A 14,833-nucleotide genomic window follows, 5' to 3' on the forward strand; every position below is an offset into this window, starting at 1 on the left:
TGGTGATCTATTTGAGGTACTATTGTCTTCATAATTTTAGCTGCTGTGATTGTTTTAAAACCTGTTTTTAATCAAACATCCCAGGGTTGAGCTGGTTCCAACATCTCTGTTGAGGTAGTTTTATAATGTTGGATAGATCAGAGGGTATGGTCAGCTATGGACCAGGGCATGAGGTGAGCTCTTCGAGCCCTTGTCTCCATTAAGCGTTTTTTCACTCAGTCTGCTTACATATAATACATATAATATATTTTCAGTTTTTGAATGATGAAAGCCTTTTTCTCTGTGGTGGCTTGAATTGCAGCTGCCGCCATTGGTGTATGAATGGGTGTGAATGGGTGAATGAGAGGCCTCAGACCATTGTAAAGCGCTTTGGATATAAGTGCAGTCCATTTACCATTTACAAGGACAGACAAAAAAGACATCGAAAAGTCAGTGTAGCTCGGCAGGTAGAGCTACTGGCTGGTTCAATTCCAGCTCCCGGCATTGTTTGCTGAAGTGTTCCTGATACAGAACCCCTACGGCACGGTGGTGTAGTACTTAGTACTGTAGCCTCACAGCAAGAAGGTCTCCAGGCCTTTCTGTGTGGAGTTTGTATGTGTTCACAAGGGTTTCCTCCCAAAAGAACCCAATGTGAAAAACATGCAGAAGAACAGATGCTCTTCAGTCCGGTCCCCTGACCAAGACCTGGACTGAGCGCTTGGACTTGGTCCCCGGGCACGGATGGCTGCCCACTGCTCCTGGCTGCCCCCGGAGGAGGACAGCTGGGATGGGAGAAATGCAGGGAACAATTTCCACCGGCGACACCCGAAAATTGCATGCTCACTGTGTGCGTAATGGTGTGTGTTACTGTGTGACTAGTCTCGCATAGCCAGTCCTATCTCCACACTTCGTTTACGCTGTGCCAGCGCCGGAGACAGGTCTGGCTGGACATATTACCATTCTGCAATAGGGGGGGGAAAAAACACAGTATTTCTTTAAACCAATCACAGTCGTCTTGGGCGGAGCCAGCCCCAGACGCTGCGACGGTGCTCTCGCAAAATAGTCTGGATCGAATCTGATTGGTGCCGAGAGAATCTCTCGGCCCGAATCAGATTAATTTGCATCGCCAGTCTCGCCACTGATTGGGCAGTGTAACAACGAATGACAAGGTTTATTGCCAAAACCTACATCCGTTGAGTCAGACTACTGTGTGACAGAATAAAGTCCCCCCCCCACCCTTGGGTCCTGTAAATATGTTTATCAGTATTGCAGGAAATAGTATTGCAGCCATCAGATATTGTAAATGCTAGATGTTACATAAAAGGTCATTAACTTTGATAAATCAGCCTCATAACAGGATTTATTCCTGGATCAGATTGAGTCTTTGAGGGGGTGATGCGCACACAATTTTGTGGGGAAACCTCAGTTTTATGCTGAGTATCCTACCAGCACATATAGGCCTATATTCTACCAGCATATATAGGCCTATATTCTACCAGCATATATAGGCCTGTATTCTACCAGCATATATAGGCCTGTATTCTACCAGCATATATAGGCCTGTATTCTACCAGCATATATAGGCCTGTATTCTTCGCTGTCGTTCTGACTGAGCTCACTTTTCACAATCGCAGGAAATCTCCCAACATGACACAAAATGGATATGAAGACAAAATGTTTAAGATACTGATAACCTGTCTATTAATGATATTGATTACTAGTGGTCCAAACCATGAACAATCCAAGAAAGAGGGATGGGCAGCACTTGAAACAAGCTATCAAACACATTTGGAGACGATTTGAATTGCTATTTTTATTCTAAATTTTTAGCATTTTGGCACTGGTGATTTTCCTTTGGCTCTGGCTAAAATCTCTTTGGGGGGCGCCAATAAATCCTCTATGCAGGAAAAACCCTGCATTATCTCATAGTGCCACGTTCACCCACAGAGAAGATCTTAACAGGATACCGTACGTCATGGTCAGATCACCCAGTACGGTTGGACACATGGAATTCCACTGAAGACGTCATTTAAGATTACCGTGTCTCTGTAGTTCTGGATGAACCCTTTACCTCTCATCACGATGCTTCCTACGTCCACTGACATGATGCCATACCTTTGAGGGATATCTCCATAATACCTGAGGTGTTGGCTTTCCCAGTGTTTAGGATCGTTCTGGGAAGTTCCCCTCAGATGCATTTGCCAGCAAGGGGAGTGTTGAATATCTCGGTATCCCCCTACTCACTGTAGTGCTTAGGTCAGATGTATTCTTTGGCTGTGGCTGTCAGTGTTGCAAGCACTCGTCTGTAAATCACTTTTAATTGGGACCTTTACCATAAGTCATCTTAGTCACCGGACGGGGAGAGGAGCCATAGATTACGCTACCCGTCATTGGAGAACTCGGAGTCCCGTGAAGACAGCGGCAAAAAGACTATGCTACAGATTTGACTCAAATGGGATGAGAGGGATGAAATTGTTTACTGTGTAAAACACGTTTACAGTTTCTGAATATTGCTTTCTCATGCTGCTTGTTTCTCTAACACTGGGGACAGATTGACATTTTATAGTCCAATGATCGATATAATATGAATAGGATTTACCACTGTCATCTTTACCTGAGATATAGTTTCATGGTTTAGGACCTGTGGCCCATCATGGTACAGTAGGCTAGCTTGGTTGACGTGGCGATGATAACGGGGCGCTCCGCTCGCATCCCTTTGTGGAGACGGTCCCCTCCTTGACGACAGGTCCCACTGAGCCCGGTGATGGCTGTCTTCACCTGGACACGGGTCCCAGAGGAGTCCCCCCCATCACAAACACATCTTGCATCATTAGCAGGACCTGCTGTTACCTGGCTCAGAAATGATACCCTCCGTGGGAGAGATATCACTAAGGCTTTATACCGGTACAGTACGTTACAATACATCATAATGCATTATAAGCCCTGTCATAAACAATATGTCCTTACTGTAGAATGTGTGTGTCATCATCTCAGAATGACTGAGCATTTTTGAATCAGTTGAATTTTTTTCATTAACCTTTATTGGCTTTATTTTTGAATGATCAAAAGCCTCTATACTCTATATTATGACTCCAAGACATTAGCTTATAGCCTACAGTACATGTTTATAACAAGACTGAAAAACCGTTGATTTACCATGTTTTTTTCCTCTCACTGACTGCAAACATCATATTAGCCCAATTCTTAAACTCTTAAATCCTCACAATGCCCCAAAAAAGTGAAAGCTATATTTTACTGGAAGGGACAGGTGTGTTTGAGGATGGTACGGTACGCTATCCTACCTGCTCATAATAACATCAACTGAGCACACAAAGCGTCCAGAGCAAGACAATACCAGATCTGTCCGTGAGGCAGACACTCGCGCTCTTTGCGTTCGGTACAATGGAGGAAACCTGCAGGTCAACATTTAGTCTCATTTAAAAAACAAACATCATCGGTCAGCCTGTGGCTCTCTCTTCTCATTACTGAAACTTGACACAGGAAAGAAGCGTTGCAGCTGTGTTTTATGGGCCATAAGGGCCCAGGCTGTATGGCCTTCAATGTGTACATGTGTGTGTGTGTGTGTGTGTGTGTGTGTGTGTGTGTGTGTGTGTGTGTGTAACCCCTTGTCTCCACTGCGGCCGTCAGCTTAAAGTAAACCATCTACTCGTGAGACGCTCAGGAAATGAACCCATTGTAATCACTGACTGAGGCTCTGCTGTAGCCGTGGCGTCGCGTTCCACGCCGGCGTCCAACGTTAAGAGAATCGCCGAGGTTCATTTCTTGATTTTTTGACGGACGCTGACCGTTGACGCCGACGGCTGCAGGGGAGCCAAGCCGTAAGCGCGTGTTAAGTGTGTGTTAAGCGTGTGTAAAACATGTGTTAAGCGTGTGAGTAAACATGTGATCCTATGTACTATTTAAATAAAACACAGTACTTTTCATGTAAAAGGGCAACTTTGAAAAAATCTCATTTAATTGTAGTATAATTTAAGTCACATCACACTGTAGTACATAGAATATTATGTTTGACCAAAAATCGGACTTCTCTTCCTGGTGATGTACTGCTTCGTCTCCACCGGTGATGTCAGACTTTTGAATGCAGTGTGAGGACCACTGGGTCGGTCTAACAGGTGTGTTGTGGAATAAGATGCTATGATAATTGGTATGTCTGACTCCCCTTCCTCCCTGTCCCTATGGCAACCATCCCACTGGGGCTTATGGGATATTGCTCCCACATACACACACCCTACCCCCACAATCCTTTGGGGCCAATTACCTGTTGGTGGTAGAGGGTGACAAGTTGAAGCAAGGCTGTGGTTGCTTGTGTGTGGAGCTGTCCCTGGGTGATTGTCTAGCTTCTGAAAACGTATCTATATCCTCTCTTTAGCATATAAACATACTGAATATTAGCAGAATCAAATTGTAAAATGAAATTCCTAACGGTCCATAATCTAGTATAGAAACCATTCAAATGTTCTGTCATTTGAAATGTGTTGAAAGGTCATATATTCTCATCTTTATTTCGAATGTTGTGGCACACTGAGCTGAACTCTCGTAACCTGTTTATGTGCTAGCTAGCCAGACAGAAAGCTAATTGGTGAGAGACTCCATAGAAATCAATGGTTGAGCACTGATCAGTATAATGGGAGGCCTTTAAACTTCACACCTGGGTTAAATCCTCTAATTTCCTGTAAGACAATGTACATGTCTGTAATTATCCCAGTCACCTGAGCAGAAGGACAAAGACGAGGCAGGTGGACTCATCAACGGAAAAATACAAAACAGAGATGCAGCATAATGTGTGGGGATGAGCACTGAGCTAACCAATAATGGCTTTTATAAAGTCATTTTTATTACAGGTATTTATATAACATACCATCTTACAATGAAGGCATATGTATTGTGTAACTTAGTAGAAGGGCTGAGCTGTGACTCCGTTGTCCGTAAAGCACCATAAAGATCCAGGATGCGCTCAACTGATCCACAGAAGAAGACGCTACTGTCAGACTGTAGGTGACGTAATGCAAATAATCAAATGACCTCACAAGAATTAGACAAACAATAGATACACTGATCATAGAGACACCCAGCACTCAGTACAGTACTGTATTCAAAAAGTAAAACATGAATTCAACCTAAAACGGTAATAAAAATGGATTAAAAAAATGATTTAATTATGTCTCTTTAGCATGGCGCATCTGCTCTGATTGCTGTTTGAATGTGTGTGTGTGTGCGTGTGTGTGTGTGTGTGTGTGTGTGTGTGCATGTGTGTGTGCGTGCGTGTGTGTGCGCGCGCATGTGTGTGTGTGTGCGCGCATGTGCGTTTGTGTGTGTGTGTGCGCGCGTGTGTGTGCGTGTGTGTGTGTGTGTGCGCGCATGTGTGTGTGTGCATGTGTGTGCATGGTTGTGTGTGTGTGTGTGTGTGCGTGCGTGCGTGTGTGTGTGTGTGCTGCTAAAGGAGATGCCCCGGCACCCTTCCTTGCGTGACAGGCTGGCCTGATAACCATCAGTACCCAAATGAGTTCAGGTCGGGCCCCATAGCTTCACTCCAAACCTCATTTGGAATGCAAATGAAAATACTAAACAAAGCAAACCTTTGAGACAGGTGCAATTCACAGAGCCAGTCCCTTTGAACAGGCTTAACTTAGGGGGGACTTTAGTGAGAGGAAGGAATCCTAATTTCCTATTTAGCAGAGAGATGCTCACGCATAAAAATGTTCTCAACAGAGAAGTGATTTGGTTCCCTTCTAGCCCGATAATTCATCAACTATAATGCAACAAAAACAGCTTGATGTATTTCTCCATTACGGTACTTTACTATATTCATAAGATAAGATAAGATAAAATTAACTTTAATATTCCCTGGGAGGGAGGGCGATGTGATTTGGGCGTTTAATACGTTTAACAATTTGCTAGCCTTTCTCACCCATAGTTGCAATGACTGAGAGGTTTATGACATTGTGTAAAAGACTAAGGGCAGCCATTGGAAGAACTTCGCTGTCTATATCTGTGGAATCAGCCTATATTATTTTGATAGTATCTACAGTAGAGTTGCAGGCATGTACTGTAGTCAGTTATGAACCCTGAAAAAGCCATCCACTGTTAACATTAACTAATTTGTAACAGATACCACGGGCAAACAATGTAGAAAGATAATTCTAAACCCAGCTAATATCCCACAGCTACAGTATACGTGGCCCCTCTCCCACAATCCCCTTCCTCCTCAAAACCACCTCCTCCCCGACCACGCAGGTTCCCTGCAACGCAAGACACGCCCCTCCGAAACAGGATCTGGTGTTGGCATTGTGCTCTTTGTTAGGGGCTAATCCAGACAATTACACCTCCAAAACGAGAGTAGCTGCTATGCCCAGAGCTAGCCTAGCCCCAGATCAGGCCTGGGATTAAGGCCTGATGCCTTTGGGGCGAAGGGGCTCCGCCACGCCAGACCCAGTGATTGATAGACCAACATGTCTTGTTCGGGTTGCTTCCCTCCCTCCCTCTCTCTCTCTCCCTCCCTCTCTCCCTCCCTCCCCCACCAGGGTGTCTCACCTCAAACCGTCTGTCTGTGTCAGTCTGGTCTGCGCTCAACTCACCCGCACTTTGTTCACCTGTCATTCTAACTATAAACCAGTAGGTCTTTTTTTTGTCTGGCTGAACCGGGCGTGCGATCACAATGGAAGAGAGAGAGTGAAGAGAGAAGGGCAAAGGGCAGGTATTTCAGGTTACAACCGTCACATGATGCTGAGAAGCAGACAAGAGTTCACGTGATATTCGCCTCGCCTCTATCTCGGGCTGCATGGTTTCTGTCCCGATTGCGTCGGTTTTACTCGCTGCTCGGTTGTGTCCATTGTGCGAGAATGGGTGTGGATCGGGGGTTTGGAGATGATGGTGGCCCAGTTGTTGTGATAGGGACAGAGGAGGCCGTTCACACAGAAGCCCAGGCTGACATCATAAACACATACAAAGTGCCCGGGGGGGTGCAGGCGGGGTGCAGGTGGGGGGTGTGTGTGGGGGGGGGGGGGGGCAGGGGAACCGGTGTGGTGGGACCGGGGGGGGGGTGCGTCTTCGCTCTGATTGGTCCGACGCAGTACGGTGGACACACCTGTGAGCGCCAGAGGCGAAGGAGATTGGCTGCGACCTGAAAATTACACCTGTGGGGGAGGGAGGGCCAGGCTACATGTAAACCAAGCCCTTTACAAACTCTGTCTCTCTTCTCGAAGAGCTTAACCTGTTTGCATCGCCGCCTCCAGCTCCCGGAAAACTTTTTTTTTTTTTTTTTTACAGACGTCTCCAATGGCTTAAAACCTGTTGATTCTGTTCCTGGGCTGGTTCTGGTTCTGGCCCCGACCTCCTTATCAAGCCAAGTCGAGGCTCGACGAAGAGAACGCGGCGAGTTTTTCAAGAGAACGCCATAGAGGTCGATGGTCCTTCAACGGGAGGAGGGAAGAGGAAGCCTAGCCTTCGCCGACGCCACCGAGCCAACACACAATGATGCCTCTTGTCTTGGGTTTCTGGATCCATGACCACACCTGGGGAGGACTCGGTAACTCACTAACGTAATACCTCGTCTGTTGTCTTCGGCCTGAAAAATATCGAATGTTATCTTGATTTTATGATGCAACGTCGGTTTGTCTGCGCCTCTAGTCCGGCGTTGTCACGCAGGAAGACCGAAGCGAAGTAGGTGATAAACTGTATACACTGTAATAACCAGGAAATGAATGGCAGCCCAACCAGGTCGTCGTGTAAAGCCCTTGGCGCTGTGTCTGTGGTTACAGGTCTACTAGTTTCGATGGGAGGCAAATCATAATCTATATCAGATTGCAGTTCCATTTAAAAAGAAAGAACAAGAGAAAACAATAGGAGTTAACATTCATTCCTAAACTTGATAGACCAGTTGGGGCAGGTAGAGGCAAACCGCCAGACATGTCAAAGGATATAAAGACAGGATTATTTCCTTCATTAGAACACTGAAAATGAACATTTGTGGAGTGTTTCAAGCAACTGTATGGTATGGGACAATTTAACTCAACGCTTGGGATAGGCTAAGTGGAGAAATGGCTTTTAATATTTTTTTGTTTCTTTAAAGAAAGAAACATTTTCTGTAGTTTACTGCCTCAATATTTTAGTTAGTTTAAAGCTTTTTACAATTTTCCTGGATCCGAAATGGCGTTCGATGGCTTTTCGTCTTCATAACCTGTTGAATGTCTCGTCGGTTTTTTCGTTGGAAGATTGCATGTCTTGAAAACAGGACTGAAATACCTGTGATAGAACCTGTTGTTACATGTCTCTTTTGGCTTGAATAGAGAGGTTTGAGAGAATAATCTGTTTTTCTGGCCTATGATGTGAGAAAAGCAAGGCTTTTATGCAGTGGATGTTGCTGAACGTAAAATGTCTGCTCATCCATTTTGCTTGCCTGTGAAGTTCATAGTGACAGGTTGAGACTGATCACCATTGTTTATCAGTCTTGATAAGTGGATTATCATGATAATGCTGACATTTAGGGAACGTGTAAATCGTTTAGATGTCTAAAGCCATTATCCTGCATATTTCATGAAGTTGACAATGGCGCTCATAAAGTGGAGGGAAAATGTCGACTACAGTAGGCTACAGTGAATTATGAGTGAGGTGGATGAATTTGATTGGAGGATTTGTTCAATTCCATCCATAACCTGAATACCTAAAATCACCTGTTTGCTTCTCATGAGATATACTGGCTTTTAGCTACAGGTTGGGAATTACAGATTGTAGCTGCTTTGAGAGGAAGCTCAATAGTATACCTGGTACAGTATCAAAAAGGGAGGCTATACAAAATGGTGGATGATTTTTTTCTACATTTGCTTTTGTAGTTTCTGCACAGTTTGCCTCCTGAAGATGATAGACAAGCTACAGTAGAATGTGTATTTTCACCAATAGAGTAACAATAAGATGATACAAGGAGTGCTGAACATTATCAAACAGTATTATGAAGATTAATTTTATTTTTGTATCACACCATGCAGTGGCATACGGACATCTCAACATACTGTACTGCAGTGTCCATATTGATAATACTGTGGGTAAACTTTAAGATTTAGTGTCTCATACGCCTGCCTGAGGGAACAATATCTGACTATCTGAATATGACTGCTGGCACCATATAATGATACATACCACTAGCCTTTTCTGATTAACAAATTTCTTGCAAATACGTGCCACTCTTTCCACTGGAAATATTCAAACCAGGAAAGGGACAGGAAACGGTAGGAGTAGGAGGAAACTGCTAGTAGTAAAACAAAACATTATATCCCTTATGGGTATATAGTAATAGTGTACACACATTCAGATCACTATTAATTAGAATAGCAGCTAATAATAGTGAACATTATAGTGTTTAATAGTGAACTCTGAGGTACTGTATAACAATTAAACAAAAAGAAAGGATTCAAACAACAATTATATAGTAACTAAGCTCCTTGCTCAGTAGTCTAGAGGCCCAATTAGGGGGTGTTGAGATAAGGTCCGGTCTTAAATAAGGTTTTGTGTTTCTTCGCCATTGTTCTCCTACAAAGAAGCCAACTATTGATTAAGGGCCAGGCTGGTTTACCTATGGGGTTGTCCATTTCACAGTGGAGTCACATTCCAGCACAGAGGGCAGGGTTACCTGATCACGTCTCACTCACAACTCAGGCAAAAGCATGGGCAGCCGTAAGCGGTACAGCCCACACCGAAACGAAGCTCAAACAATGGAATAACTTCACACCTGAGCTAAAACAAGGAACCAACTTCTCCGAAGAGAAAAAAAGGAGCTTAAAATCGTCCAAAAGAAGCGGTAACTAACGAACGGAACCTTTCATTGCAAGTGTTTATTGGCGGTATAGGAAATCAACAGGTGCTCAGGTAATGCTTCAAACTAAAGTCTCTAGTTTAACCAGATACTGTTGTTTCATTGTCCTCTCCTTCTCTATATTCTCTCCTAATCTGTTTTCTCTTCTTTCCCCCTCTCCCTCTCTCTTCCTCAGAGGGCCTGCTGCAGTGGTTTATAATGCTGATGATTAACTAAATAGAGTCTGGGAGAGCAGGTCTGCTTGGCTTTCTCATTTCATGAGGCCTGGCTGACCGAGGGGAAGACGAAGCGTTCTCAGGCGCTGCCTGGAAATTCAAGATCTTTTTCCTTTTCTCTCGCTTCCCCTCCCTTCACTTGGTTTTGTTACATTCTTTCCTTGGGGTCCCTTTCACGACGGTAAGGTTACAGGTGCATGTGTTCTCCATTTTCATTCTCCACCTCCTTTTTCCCTGTGCTTTCCCTCCCTTATGCCCGGTCTCTCTCTCTCTCTCTCCCTCCCCCTCTCCCTCTCTCTCCCTCTCTCACTCATGCGCTTCCATTTCGCTCACTTGCCGGATGGCTTGAAACCAATTCTTTCCCTAAATTCAAGAGAAGCCTATATCAATCTTAGAGAAATGTATTATGACTTTTCAGTAGCTTTTAAGGTTTTAAGGATTAAGCAGATATCTACTTTGTTGGCATGGCTATTACCTGTTACCAATGTTACCATGCTTCAAGAATATAGACAATGCTAATAGTCACTTGAGACTAGTATGGGAAATCAAACATCCACCGTGTGGAACTATTAATTAAAGTGACTGTGTTAACTTAGAAATGATGTAATATGAATAAATAGACATAATGAGAAATATTTTATCTTGAAATGATAAAAGAGGTGGGACGTTTTCACACGATGCACCTGTGAATGGCACACGTTATTCAGTAAAGGAGGGCTGTCTAAAATGACCTTCTGCACACACGGTGTAGGCTTAGGTCAGCCAGCATTCCTCCAGCCTCTCATCACACTGCAAACACAAAAGCAGGAGGCTTAAAAAGCACCGCGGCGCGGTGGGAAAAAAAATCAAATCAAAATAGCTTCCTACACCTAAAATGTCAGTTGATATGACCTCACATCTTTACGTGTGTTGCGACATAACAGTAATATAATTAGCATCTTCCAGGACTTCCAAGATATGACAACAGGGAGAATTCCCCAAGGCCTAGTTGCTCTGACATGGTGGTGCTACAGGTTTGATTAGTACAGAACGAGTGTTTGAAATTAGTAACTGCCATCCGTTGTAAGGAAAAGCAACCCTTCAAGGCTTGCGGTGCCACAGAATCAGACCAGTCAGAACAGGTTTGGGCAATCATTAACAGCCACAGTGGCCCACTCTGCTGCTTGTGTCAGCCAGCCTAAGTTACAGCCCTCCTGGAACAAAGCCCCTGCACTCAGCTCGCTTTAAGATGCATTTTAGTAAGTGAGTTTCAAATACATGTTTACCCCCTTGATATCGTTTCATTTTGGGTTAATCATAAATTGTACTTACCGTTGTACAGTTTGAATTTGAGGCAGCAAAAGGCCCAAGCTTGTTGTGTTCAACATAACATCACAATCATTATGTTAGCTGAAGTGGAATTGTACTACTGTAGATGAATTCATGTCATATTTGTGACTGTGTTGTAGAAGGGACACACTTTTGAATGGGCTTTGTTTTCTCTGTGCCAGATGTAGGTGATGTACTGAGGGCAGACTTCCCCATTGTATGTTTTTTTTTTCATTTGACAGGTCATGCAATTAATTTATGTTTTCTGTCAGAGTTGTCAACCGCTAAGAACCCCCATTTACAGTACAATGGAATGTTCCTGAAGCCTAGGGCATAGCCTACCTTTGGGAGGGGCTAATCCACACACAGCCCCGTCATGGGGGTTCATGAAGCATTCTTTCATACGTCTTATATTTTTTCTCTGGTAAATTGAGAAGATTGACCCAATAAGCACAGAAAGTAGCTTTTATAAAGTCAGTGTTACCTGTCTTTTTTTTTGTTTTTTGACCAAGTTATATTTGGATGGTTATCTCCATCTTACGAGGCAGCATTGGATATCATCACTCCTTCTAATACTGCCTGGTAATGATGATGATAGCCATCTGCAAACCTTTAGCCAAATATGCTAACATGGTGTTCAAACGTGGCGGCCATTTTGTTCGGTATGAATCAAGTTCACCTGAAATGGTGCTCAGGATCCATCTTACCTGACAGTGCTGGATTGTACAACTGTGTTCTAACACTGTCTGGTAACGATGTTTCCTGGGTGACCCAAATATCTCGACACAACTGTTACACTTGAGAAGATTAGTCTATTTATTACCTTGATATTGGTTACCCTCCAGGTTGAACTAATCTAATCTAAACAATTTTGTGACCATTATTAATCTGGGTGGTTATGTCTACGACGTTGTTGATAACGACACCTAGTTTAGGTGTAACAGCTTTGGACATCCTAGTAGTTGTAATGTCTTTGACCATTCAACCACGGTTACATAGGGCTGCATCTTTTGGCTACTACCGTAGTGTTGAGCCCTACCAGGAAACTGGCAGAGAAAAGCAGAATGATTTGCATCATGATTCACTTTTTGGATCCAGTATGGTGACAGTTGGTGGTAGATAGGCCTTGGTTAGTAAGATACACTGACAATTACAGTCTTTCTTTAAATCAGACTCCTTAAAAGCGATTGGGTCTGACTGCTGTGGCGCGACGGGATCTCTTTCCCCCGGGAAACGAGAAAGTAAGAGCCCGGCTCCTGTATCATTCACTTCCCTGTCCTGTGTGATTATGGCGGCCCCACCCAGCCCTGGTTAAAGAATACCAGTCGCTTGGCGGTTCCACCGGTCGCCGTGGGAGTCATTTCCCCTCCCCCCCCCCCCTCCCCCCCCGTCCCCCCGGACGGCTTTGTGTTGCGTGGTCGTGATTGGCTCAGCTCCTTTTACCTGCGTGGCACATCCTCAAACTGACATACGAGCTCACCTGAGTGAGCAGTCAATGATAAAAATAGAATCCACGACATCCTTGACTTCATCCAGTCTTTACTCTCTTTTTTTTTCTGACAAAATACACACCTCTGTCATAATGGAAGAAATGCAATAAGATACTGACTGTGGTAATGTGTGACATTTCAGGGAGACGTACCTTTTGTCGCGTCTGAAATTTAGAAACGACGAACGATGAATAAACTGTGTTTAATGAATATATATCTTGAGACAGACTTTGTCCCCGTTCAATGTTTCATAGCTTTTATTGCTTTCCAGGAAGAAAAGACGTTCAAATTGAATGGGTAAAACCATCAAACAGACAGCAGACACATAGTCAAATAACACACAAGAGTTGCCAGAGCAGCGTGTTTGTTTAGGGAGGGAGAATTACCCTGCAAATATCAAACCACACCTTTATTTGTCCATTGAGGGCCTTTGTCTTTGTCACAGGCGCATGGAAAAGTTCAGTGTTTGTCATTTATTTTTATCTTTTCTTTTGCTCACCCCTTTCACCTTTTCTTTTCATAGCGTAAATGATTGGATGTTGATGTTTTTGGTCACACTTTACAATAAGGGTCACAAAAAACATTAGTTAACTGTTGCTTCATGCTAAACAATGCATTTACTAATGGTTATTAATGTACCCTTATTGTAAAGTGTTTTTGTATGTAATGAGGTGCATCCCTGGTTTCGTTTTCTTTAAAAAGGAAACTTTAAGGATTTTTTCTCTGTTCCTCTTCTTTTGTCTGTATGTTTTTTTTTGGTCTAAAAGTACCAGGTGTCACTACCACCATGTGCGATCTCATTTTTTGTAATGATAATTACATGTTTTTAATGGTTTTTTTCTGTTTTTTGTTTTTGAATATGACGTCAGAATGTAGGCTTAGGCTGCCCTTTATCTTTGTTTGATGACTGTGCAGCACATGTAACATATCTTTTTTCTAACCTGTCTCTCCCTGCACCTGTCTGTCTCTCTCAGCTGTCTCTCTCTCCTCTGTGTACAGGTGAAAGGCCAGAGGTCATCTTCTTCAGTCCTCTCTAGCCTGTTGATTGGCGTCTTACCAGACATGGTTAGATCTAATTATCTGTGTCTAATACTGTCTGGTAATGCCGTCTATTGAATGGCGTTAGCTTCCGCTCTTTTTCCCACTCCTCTCTCATTCTTGAGCAGAAGTGTACAGGATGCATGTCCGTTTCCATGCGGGACAGAAAGGTCGATGGCGTACGTACGCGTACCTGTATTTGTTTGATGGCAGATGGCGACGGGTGGGATATGGTGGTTATGGTGATGAAGATAAAGGAACTGTGAACCTTGCACTGAGAGCTTGATTCAGTTAGAGCTCTCCCACGTGCCTTGTGAGTTCCTCACCGTACAGCTGTCCAGGATAGGGGAAATAAAGGAGTATTTGTGCAAATCTCTATGATATATCTGAAGAAAATATACTGTAGGTAGGTAGGTAGGTACTGTAGGTACAGTAGGTTTCACATTACTTTCCTTTTGTCTCTCAAGCATAACAATACTGTATGTGTCTGTGCTTTGTCTCGCTCCACATTTGTCTCATTACATAATTTGTATAAAGAGCAGCTATCTGGCAATTTCTAAAGAATAGGGTGTTGCCTCTGTGTTCTTTCATTGTTGTCACAGTAGGTGAATTCCACCTGGGAATTGCCCCCGGGGCTACTACCTTTCCCTTCTGACCTCTCTGACTCAATCAATCCTTCTGAAAACCCTACATGTACCGTATGGATACTGACTGTACCTATGGATGTGCACTTTCAACGTGAGGTAATGTGTCATGCAAACATCAAATAAAAATGGAATGAAAAAATAAAACAAGACATTTTCTCGTATCTTTCCTGTGCATAAACGTGTTTATCCTGTTGCCTTGCATTCACAACTTCATCAGCTAGCTGACCGTTGGTGCTATAATCAGGGGCCTGGCCTGCCATAGAGGTTGGTCTGGTCATTGTGCTCCCGGGGCTCTTCAGTGGGCAGAGTGGAATGCCTGGCCCCAGTCAG

The sequence above is a fragment of the Borostomias antarcticus genome (genome assembly GCF_949987555.1).
Source record: "Borostomias antarcticus genome assembly, chromosome: 3".
NCBI lineage: Eukaryota > Metazoa > Chordata > Actinopteri > Stomiiformes > Stomiidae > Borostomias > Borostomias antarcticus.